The 10,570-nt window shown below is 48.9% G+C and overlaps 1 long non-coding RNA gene across 1 annotated transcript; it reads right to left on the reverse strand.

The window, feature by feature from the left end:
* Nucleotides 1-2,879: 2,879 nt before the first annotated feature.
* Nucleotides 2,880-6,124, reverse strand: LOC108178806 (uncharacterized). Its single transcript, XR_001795543.4, has 3 exons — nt 5,990-6,124; nt 5,815-5,894; nt 2,880-4,125 (listed from the first exon to the last, which is right to left on the reverse strand). It is a non-coding gene; the product is annotated as an uncharacterized LOC108178806 (long non-coding RNA).
* Nucleotides 6,125-10,570: the final 4,446 nt, after the last annotated feature.

Below are 10,570 nucleotides of genomic sequence, written 5' to 3' on the forward strand. Positions count from 1 at the left end.
GTCTGGGGATATGGCCCTGGCTTCTTTCGACTCTGGAACTTTCTCCCCTCAATTTGCACCACTAAGCAAGCAGGGTTCCCAGGCTCAGCTCAAAAGCTCCTTGCTAAAATCTGTCCCAGGCCAGGGAGGATTTCCAGATGCCTCTTCTAGGTGCTAGCACTGGGGCTGGGCCAGATAAGAGCAAGGAGCCAGGAATTCCATTCTGGTCTTCCTTGTGGTGTTAGGGGCCCAAGTGGGAAACTGTTTCCCCAGGCTCATTAGCAGGAAGCTGGATCAGAATCGGAGCACTAGGACTCAACTTGGCACTCCAATATGGGATGATGGTGCCACAGTGCCTGCCACTTAGATATCATTATCATCTTCCCTCGAAGGCTACAAAATTTCTGAAAATAGGAGTGTGTTCTTGGGCATCCTTGAATCCCTGTACAAGAGCTGGTAAAGAGTTTATCAGAGGAATTCAGTGAATGCATGGAGAATTATTTGAATATTTAACATCATCAGAAGCTTAAAAATTAAAAGCCAGGGGCTGGCATTGTGGCACAGAGGGTTAAGCTTGCTGCCTACAGTGCCAGTATGCCGTAGGAGTGTTGCTCCACTTCCGATCCAGCTCCCTCCTAATGCGCCTGGGAAGCCAGTGGAAGAAAGCTCAAGTTCTTGAGTCCCTGCACCCACATGGGAGAGCTAGATGGAGTTCCAGGCTCCTGGCTTCATCCTGGTCCATTCTTTTTTATTTTTTTATTTGGCAGATAGAGTTAGGCAGTGAAAGAGAGAGACAGAGAGAAAGGTCTTCCTTCCATTGGTTCATCCCCAAAATGGTCGCTATAGCCAGTGCTGCGCCAATCCAAAGCCAGGAGCCAGATGCTTCTTTCTGGTCTCCCACGCGGGTGCAGGGGGCCATCCTCCACTGCCTTCCCAGGCCACAGCAAAAAGCTGGACTGGAAGAGGAGCAACCGGGACTAGAACCCGGCACCCATATGGGAGGTGGAGGATTAACCAAGTGAGCCACGGCGCCGTCCCCCAGCCTGATCCATTCTTGGCAATGCAGCCATTTGGAGAGTAAACCAGCAGATGGAAGCTCTCTCTCACATGCGTGCTGTCTTCCTCCCTCTCTGTGTAATGCTGCCTTTCAAATGAATAAACAGATCAGCAAAACACACACACACACACACACACACACACACCCCAACTTGAAGTCAAGGCTTCTGCAAAAGCAGTGAGCGTGGAAAAACAACAACAGAAACCCCCGAGCAGAATGCCAGCTGGGACCGGAAAGGGAGAAGTGATTGGGAGAGGTCACGCAGAATCAGGTCAAGTTCTGGGGGAAAGAAGGAGCGAAGACACATGATGAGTGAGTGCTAATTAAAGTGGCGAAGGAGCACAGCGTGGGACTGTAAATGCCAGCAGAGCCAGGAGCTGCTGCTAGGCTGACCCTACTACACACGCTGATAGAAAAGGCGACCAATGTTCCAGCACCACTGTTGAATGAACCTGCAGATTTCCGTACATTCACGTTTTGTGGATGAGGACTGTGATGGCCCAGTGGCGGCCTCTGGACATTGGCGAACCGTACGGCTTTCTCCTGGCTTCCTGGTTTGGTGTTTTCGGCTGAGCCTCTCTTCCTGTGATTTCTTTCTGCTCGGCCTGGGTGTAGATGCTTATCCGGGAGCAGGAAGTGAGTGCATTCTTGTGCGTTTCTGCAATTAGTCTTCTAAAGAGGAAAACCAAACAAAGCAAGACAGCAAGCTGGATGTTGAGGGATATCCTAAAACCCTTCAAAGAGGCCAGGAGAGACAGGTAGAGGCTGGGCACCAACTGCCCGCCTTGTGGGAATTCATTTCATGCTAGCTTGTGTTTGTTCTGCACTTCAAAATGACTTTGAAGGTTTATTTGCAGATTCCAGCCTGGGAAAGGAGCACTTGCAAGCCCTTAATTGTACAGTAAGACATCTTTTGGGGAGAAAACTATTTTGGGAGCACCTGGGAGAGCAGGCAGAGGAGCCAGGGCCACTCAGAAATCATCCACTCTGGAGGTCACAGGTGCACCTGCCAGCAGCCAGCCCCTCTTGGCCTCCCTGAGCTGCTGTGAGGGAACCCACAAAAGGGGGTACTGAGAGCTGGAAGGGTGCTGGAGCCAGACTTCAAAGGCAGACCCTGAACTGGCCTTCAGGGCCACCATGGAAATCTGCAAACCCTGCCACCAGCGCTTTCCTCCTCCCAGAGAAGCAGCTGTTAAACATTTCCTAGCACCTGCTGTGTATAAACAAGATCCGAGAGCAGCCAGCTAACCTGCTGCAGCAAACACAGGGTTTAGCATAAAACTGGGCAGATGCACAGATAAGGTTAATGGTGTTATGTAGCCCTGCATTAATGGAAGGCTGAGAGCAATGCTCAGTGCCTTTCACTGCGTGTCCTTGGATGTAACAGAATGGGCTCTTAGGATTTCTTTTTCTTCCTTTCTCCTTAAAATGGAGGCCTCCAGTTGCAAGGCCTCTGCTTGTCAGATTACCCGTGCCTGGTGGGTACAAGAGGTTCCTCCCAGAGAATTCCCTGATGTGAGAATTCAGGGTGTGGCCTGCAACAGGTGGCACAGATCCCTGCAGCATCAGTCAAGGTAGGTGGGAAGGTTCTAGAAATTCTGGTGACTTTTTTTCACCCTAAATCTATTTAATTTTTTCCCCTAAATTTATTTTGACCTACTTGAAAGGTAGGGCTGGGGTAGGAAGAAAGAGATCTTCCTTCTGCCCGTGACTTCCCAAATGCTCTCAACTCCCCCCCACCCCCACCCCCAACCCCCCAACAGCCAGGGCTGGGCCAGGCTGAAGCCAGGATAAATCCAGGTTCTTATCCCCCACATAGAGGAAAATAATCAGGAGACTCAGAGATGAATAGAAAAGTAGGATTTATTGAAAGGCAAAAAGGTACACACTCTCGTGGCTGTGAGCAATTTCAAGAGGGAGAATTGCCCCGCCCCCATCCAGGCTGGGGCGGTCCTTTTATAGGGTGGGGATGGATCCTTTATAGGATAGGACATGACTGAAGATGCACAGTTGACAGGATTTGGGGTGGGGCTGCAGCAGCACCAGCGTGGTGGTCTCCAGGAAGGTGGTGCTCCTCTGGGAAGTGAGGCTTAGTTGCAAGAAGAAGAGGTTGAATCAGCACAGGAAGTGATGGGATTTGGGCGCACATGGCTTGGGTGTTGGCAACCCTCGAGCCCCATCCCTTCCTGACTCCCTGCCTTGCCTGCATCACCAGGATGTGTAAGCCGGAACCTGGATCAGCAGCAGCAGAGTAGCCGGGACTCACCGGTACTCTGTACAGGGACGTGGAAGTCCCAAGGGGCAGGCAGCTTTGCCAGCCACTACAACACTCTCCCCCAATTCCACGTTCTTTATCTCAGAGCCAAATTCTTTTATATATTTTTTAAACTTTTTTTTCTTAAGATTTATTTATTTGAAAGGCAGAGCTACACAGAGGCAGAGAGAAAGAGAGAGAGAGGAGAGAGGTCTTCCATCCACTCGTTCACTCTCTGGATGGCTGCAACATACTCACATCTCAGTGTATACCATCCCTTTGCCTTTCAATAAATCCTACTTTCCTGCTCCAGTCTGTAGTCAACATCTCCTGGTTATATTCCTCCACACGGCAAGACCGGGTCTAGCCAGGGTCTGCCTGAGCCCAGGCAGGGTTCCTGCTCCACACAACATAATCCAGGGCTTCCCAAGGTTCAGGTGTTTACCTTGTGTTCATCAAACTGAACACTGAAGAGCTGTGTCTTACTGGATGGAACTCATACAGCAGGTTTTAAAAAGACAGGTTTAAGGCTAGCCCTGCCTTTAACTTTCTATATAGAGAAGTTCTTCCCCTCTTTGGACGCCAGTTTTCTTGTCTATCAGATGGAAGTAGCACTTATACGCATGCTGTGGGATATCACGGATGCTAATTAAGGCTGTGTGAGTCAAAACCGCTTTGTAGATGGTGAGAAACCCCTGCACGCTCCCCACGGCTGCTGCGCCTCCTTGCATCCAGTTGCTTTTTCGTGCTGGTACAATCTGCAGGCTCTGCCTTGCCTCTCCCCCTGCAGAGCTGTGTTGACCCATTCTTGGAAGGCTCTGGGGACACCACAATGCTGCAGAAAGGGAATCGAAATATAGATTTGCCAGGGAGACTTGGGCCAGCTGGAAGGGAACAGCTGGGGAAAGAGCTATCAATCCAGGTGGGTGCTGGGAGAGCGTTGCTGAGTGCCTGGGAGAGAATCGTGACCAGTACAAGCAGCGTGAGCTTAAAAAAAAAAAAAAGAAAAGACATCTTGCCAAACAAACTGGGTCACATTCGTGAGGGAGTTAGTCACTGAGCAGAGCTGCACGCGCACTTCCAGAGCAGAAAGCACAAGGCTTGGAGATCACCGTGACTCAGCTGGAAGCGGCGCAGGCACACAGAGGAGACTCTCCGAGTGGCTCCTACTTTGCATCTTGTGGTATTTTTGGTCTGAACTTGACCTGTACTCCTACCGGCGATCACAAACCATCTTTCCACGGAATCGGGCACAGTGCACAGCACACATCTTCAAACAGGGAAATCTTAGCAAGAAGCCGAGTTAAGCCAAGCAGAGAGAGTGAGAAGGCCATGCTGGAATTCACCCTTGGAATTGAGTGGGAGGTGACAATGGCCTGAGCCCAGCCAAGCTCCTGAGGGATTAGGCCGACGGAGTCCTTTCGATTTAGAAACTGAACAGAGCCAGTCTGCAACGAAATCCTATCAGATGATTGAACAGTATCGAAATCGAATTTTAAATGGTTAGCCTCTAAAATAAAGTTAAAATAGGGAAAGGTTTAACAGGAAGAAATCATCTAAAAGAGAAATCTGATGTGTGAAATTTTGAGTTTGTCCTCATTTTAAATTTTTGGTGCTTTCTGCTATACATTTCTGCCAAGAAATGTGATATGTTGAAAACGAAGAGGAAATGTACTCCATCTAGATGCTGTGACTACACAAGGCTGTTTAAAATGATAGAAGTCAGTCGAGGTTTTCCCAGAGAACAAGCTTACAAAATTAGGCTCTTAAACTATGAAAATCAGGGCGAGAAAAAAAATCTTGAGCAGAGGCAATTTCTAAATTTATTTTAATAAAATTTCCGTTGTCCCACAATGTTTATCTTTGCTCTGGGCATGTGAAATTTCTTCTGCTCCTCAGAGCTGTGCCTACTAGAACAAAGCAGAGGGCTGGGAAGAGAGCGGATAGAGAGTGGAGGCACCGTGAGAAGCCAGGGGCGTCTTCCTGTGAGCTCTGAACCCGGGAGGGGGCACCGTGAAAAGCTGACACATGCACGCGCTGTGCGTCCGGATGCGATGCCAGCACCCAGGATGCTGAATGAAGTCTGCAACATAGGAGACTTCTCCACTCAGGTCTTCATCTTGCTGCAAATTTTGGGCCACAGACCTGAGGACTCCCCCGCCCCACCGCAACTCCACCCATCTGTCATCCTCTCCCACCTCCACACTCAGTGGCTACACTCAGTGCCTCTCTGTTAATGAGCTCAGGAAACCTGAGGCCGGACTTCTGCAGCCTGCTTTGCCTAGGTCTTTGGGAAGCACTGAAGATACAACCTCTCCACCAAGTGTCTCGAAGGCTGTGAGTTCTGAGCAGATTCCTCCTCTATCTCCCCTGCCTTCAGGGTGGCAGACTTGAGTTTGGTGTGCTCTCCATCATTTATTGGCCAACTAGGTAACCTCTGAGCACTGACACCCTGGTAGTGCAGGGGAGCACGCCATGAACAGGTAGTCAACACCTAGGAGCTACAGTTATGTCACCTACTTACCATTTTTGCTGGTCATTTGATTGGAGACCTTGATGGCAAGTTGGCCCGATCAGCAGACAACAGGACATGATACACATGATCTAAGAAGAGCAACCCACAATCCTCACAGGCTTGTTTCTGTCCCAACCCAACTTTCCAAGTGCAGAACTGGGGACATGTGGCTTGACAGCACTACCTGTGAGACAGATGGAGAAGTCTGGTTCCCAGTGATCTGTCAGGACTGGGGCAGGGTCGGGTAATTTGGCTTTGAGCTCTTCTGTTACAAGCAACCGAAATGGACTCTCCCTTAATCCAAAAGGAATTTTCTAGAAAGGGGAGGAATAATTGTTGACTGCTGAAGAGCCAAGCCTCAGGAAGAAGACCCGCCTTCCCCACGAATGTAGCCAATGGGGTTTCTCTGCTCCTCTGATTTCTGTTACATCATTCCCCCAAAGGCTGGAACTCCAGGAGCCAGAGTCCAGAGGGCTTCAGCTGGCCCTGAGGGAGGGGCCAGGGAGACCCCGGACTCTTGAGAATAAGACTACTTTCCTTATGGGTAACTAATGTGCTTTTACTCAGGAAGTAGAAAGGCATGCTTGACAGGCAAAGCCAGGGGTCTCTGGCATGTTGATTTCAGAAAGGAGCACAGCAGAAAGCAGAACCCGCCCCCCGCCCCCAGCCTCGCTCCAGCTGCATTGTGGGAGGAGGGAGGTTCTGAGAGTGATTGACAGGGTGACGGACTGCACAACACAACACACACGAAATGGCTAAAAGAACTGAGGGATGGAACCCAAAGGAGAGAGACTGAGCTGGCATCTAGTGGCTGTCCTCAGGGTAGGGTCTGGTGTGCAGAAGGGAAGAAATTTGGTAGTCAGTGGCTCTACCAGGAAGAGCTAGAATCCCTCAACAGACGTTAAAGGAATGGTGTCAGCCCATTTTATGGAAGAAAGCTCTTTCCCAGAAATGAACTGATTTAAGAGGGAGGGAACTTCCCGTCCCTGGGCAACCCCGGATGTTCCATTACCTATGGCAATAGGCACAACTCCTCATGATGCATTACGACACACTGCGTGCCATGGCCCTGCTGTGTGACGGCTGACTTCATGGCTGGTGATGCGAAACAGCACCCTCGCTTTGGCCATATCCACCCAAGAGCACTGATCTCCCCTTAGAGTTACCATAGGGGAGCCCTTTACTATACAGCAACTGCTTCACCCAAGCGCCTCCTGTGTGATGGGCTGACCTGCATCCTTAGGTATCAGTGTGAATCGAACCAACACCTCGCTCCATCACTGAACAATATCCAACACATGTATGTCCAGTCTCTGGAACCATACCTATGATTAGAAAACTAGATCGTACATATGCATATTTCAGAACATTGTGTTGGGGGCTGGCATTGCCTGGTGGCTGGGACCGCCGCATCCCATATCAAAGTGCCACTTCTACTTTCAGCGTCCTGCTAATTGCACACCTGGGAGGCAGCAGGTGGTTGGGGCCCTGTCATTCAAGTGGGAGATCTGGATTAAATCTCGGCTCCCAGGTTCACCATGGTCTAGCCCTATTGTGGGTATCTGGGCAATGAACCAGCTGATGGGCATTCTCTCTCTGCCTCTCTGCTTCTCAAATAAAAAAAAATGTAAAAACTGTACTAGAAACTCATTGTGTTGTATGCAACAAACAGCTATAATTTTTACTTGTAAATTAAAATAATTAGATATACACATAAGTTGTAAAAAAAGAAACCTAGAGTGTCTGAGTGGGAGGGGCTTTGTGATCAGTGAATTTACAATATTTGAATGTACCCAAAGGCATTCCCGACAAGTTGATTTGTAACCTGGTCCTAGTCGAAAGGCCAAGAAATGATGTCAGAGTGTGGTCTTGATTCCTTTGTAGCACTCACAATCTCCTAAAGTAGTCCACACCACCACTTGGGCAATTTTGGTGAAAAACATCTTACTAAAGGGTCGATCTACTTGCCACGTGGGCATGTCTATCACAATTTAAAACGCACACACCCTCTGACCAGCAGTTCTACCTCCAACAATTTATACTGCAGATGTGGTCCTCATGGGCTCAAAGATAGGTGTGTACACATAGACCCTACAGCTAAGGGCTGGAAGTAATTTAAATGTATAACCAGGGGACTGATGGTATGTGTCCTGTGGAATACCAGGCAGCTGTTAAAAAAAAAAAAAATTGAACCTTTCTCATTCACTGGTTCAATTCAGTGGAGTATGTGAGAAAAAACGTGCTCAATGGTACAGACAGAAAAATTCCAATCACGTCATAGAAAAGAAGGGTATAAATGAATACACAAGTGTGTTTAGTTAGGTCTGAGCTCGAAAGACATGGCTGCTCTGGGTGAAGGCAACCCTGAGGAGTGGTGATCAGGGGTGGAGAATACCCCTGAGTATGAGGGTACGGAAAAATAGAATTGAAAGATGAGTTTGGTTTGGTGCAACAAAATGTACTGGAATCAATACATAGCTTTTTCATAAAATGAACTGTCATGAACTTTTTGAGGACCACTAAAATGCACGGATTTCGAAACATTTTTGGTACCAAAATAAACTTGCCTTCATTTCCTTGTCCATGAAGTCTTTGAGACACCCTCCTGCATGTGTAGATGCTGGTACAGTCAGGCCTTCATATTCGTGGATGGAGACAACTGACCACTGATCAAAAATATGGGTATCAGGGCTGGCCTGTGGCATGGTATGTAAGGCTACCTCTTGTAGTGCCAGCATCTCATTTGGGCGCTGGTTTGAGTCCCAGCTGCGCCACTTCTAATCCAGCTCCCTACTGGTGGTCTGGGAAAGCGGTGGAAGATGGCTCAAGTGCTTGGGCTCCTATGCCCTCATGGGAGACCCAGAAGAAGCTCCTGGCTCCTGATCGGCCCAGCCCCGGCTGTTGTAGCCATTTGGGTAGTGAACCAGGGGATAGAAGACCTCTCTCTCTCTCTGCCTCTGCCTCTCTGTGACTCTGCCTTTCAAACAAATAAATACATCTTAAAAAAAAATCTTAAAAAAAAAGTTCTGAGAGTTGTTTAAAAAAATAACGGGTATCTGGGGGCGAGTGTTGTAGTGTAAGGGGTTAAGTCAGCATTTGGGATGGCTGCATCACATACTGCATTGCTGGTGTCTCTGCTTCTGAGCAGGCTTCCTGCTAATGCATTCTGCTAGGCAGCAGATGGTGGCTCAAGTGCTTGGGCCCCTGCTACCCATGTGGGAGCTCCACTTGGAATTCTAGACTCTTGGCTTCAGCCTGGCCCAACAGTGACTGTTGTGGGCATCTGGGGAACGGACCAATGGATGGAAGAGCTCTCTCTGTCTCTGTTGCTCTGCCTTTCACATAGATGAAAACAAAGGTGTTTTTTTTTTCTAATTGAATATTTTGGAAAGATGCATTGGTACTGAGCCTGTACAGTATTTTTGTTGTTGTTGTTGTTGTTACAATGACCTAAACAACACAGTATAACATCAGCATGGCATTTGCATTGTATTAAGTATTATAAGTAATGAAAGGTGACTCAACGGGGACGGCGTTTGGCACGGTGGTTAAGTCGCCACTTAGGACATCCGTATCTCATATCAAAGTGCCTGGGTGTGAGGCCTGGCTCTGCCCTCCGTTCCAGCTTCCTGCTAATGTGCACTCTGGGAAGCAGCAGGTGGGGGCTCAAGTAGTTGGGTCCCTGCCACCTGTGAGGGAGATCAGATTGAGCTACTGGCTCCTGGTTTTGGCCTGGCCCAGTCCTGGCTGTTGTGGGTATCTGGGGATAAGACAACAGATAGGAATGCTGTCTGTCTGTCTCTCTGCCTTTCAAATAAATAAATAAAAACAATTTCTTAAAAAGATGCTATACAGGCTATGGGAGTAGATGCACAGTTTACATGCCAATATCACACCCTTGTAAGTAAAGGACTTGAGCATCTGTCAATTTTGGTATCTGTGGGTGTGCTGGAACCAACTCCCCACACATACTCAGAGATGACTCTGTGTGTGTGTGTATATATATATATATATATAATTTAAATTTTTTGGTCTGTGAGTGCATCACTTTGAAAGCTTTTTAAAAAATCTCCCCTCTGGGTCAACTGTTAAACCCAGACTTGGGTTTCCACATCCCATATGGGAATGCCTGGGTTCAAGTCCTGGCTTTGCTCCGAATTCCAGCTTCCTTGTAATGGGCACTCTGGTAGGCAGCAGGCGATGGCTCAAGTGTCTGGGTCCCTGCCAGTCATTTTGGAGACAGGGACTGAATTCTGGGCTCCTGGCTTTGGCCTGGTCCAGCCCTGACTGTTGCCAGCATTTGGAGACGAAGCAGTGGATGGGACATCTCTCTTCATCTGTCTCTATCCATCTCTCAGCCTTTCAAAGAAAATCAATTTTAACAACAACAACAACAATAATAATAATAGACCTGCCCTCTTTAATCCTGGCTCAGGGTCCACTGTTGCCACCTCTTACAGCTGTACAGATTACCTCTAATCATTTTTCTGTAGCAGCCTGCATTTCAAACATCCACCGCGAGTCCCTTACACCACTTCTCCAGGTTAAACAATCAGGTTCTTCGCATCGCCTCTTCCGCCTGCGGCCAGCGGGCCTTCCCTGCCTGTTCGCCTGCACCTGCAGACCCCAAACCCCGGCGGTGCAGCCGCGGGACGGAGCGGTCTTCAGCGGCCTGAAGCCCCCACGCCACGCTGGACGGTGAGGGCGAGGAACGCCCGGAGTAGCAGGAGGCGCAGAGGGGCCCTGGCTCTGCGCGACGGCCCGG

This window comes from Oryctolagus cuniculus, chromosome 9 (assembly GCF_051225735.1).
Source record: "Oryctolagus cuniculus isolate XC-2025 breed Fujian yellow rabbit chromosome 9, ASM5122573v1, whole genome shotgun sequence".
Classification (NCBI taxonomy): Eukaryota; Metazoa; Chordata; class Mammalia; order Lagomorpha; family Leporidae; genus Oryctolagus; species Oryctolagus cuniculus.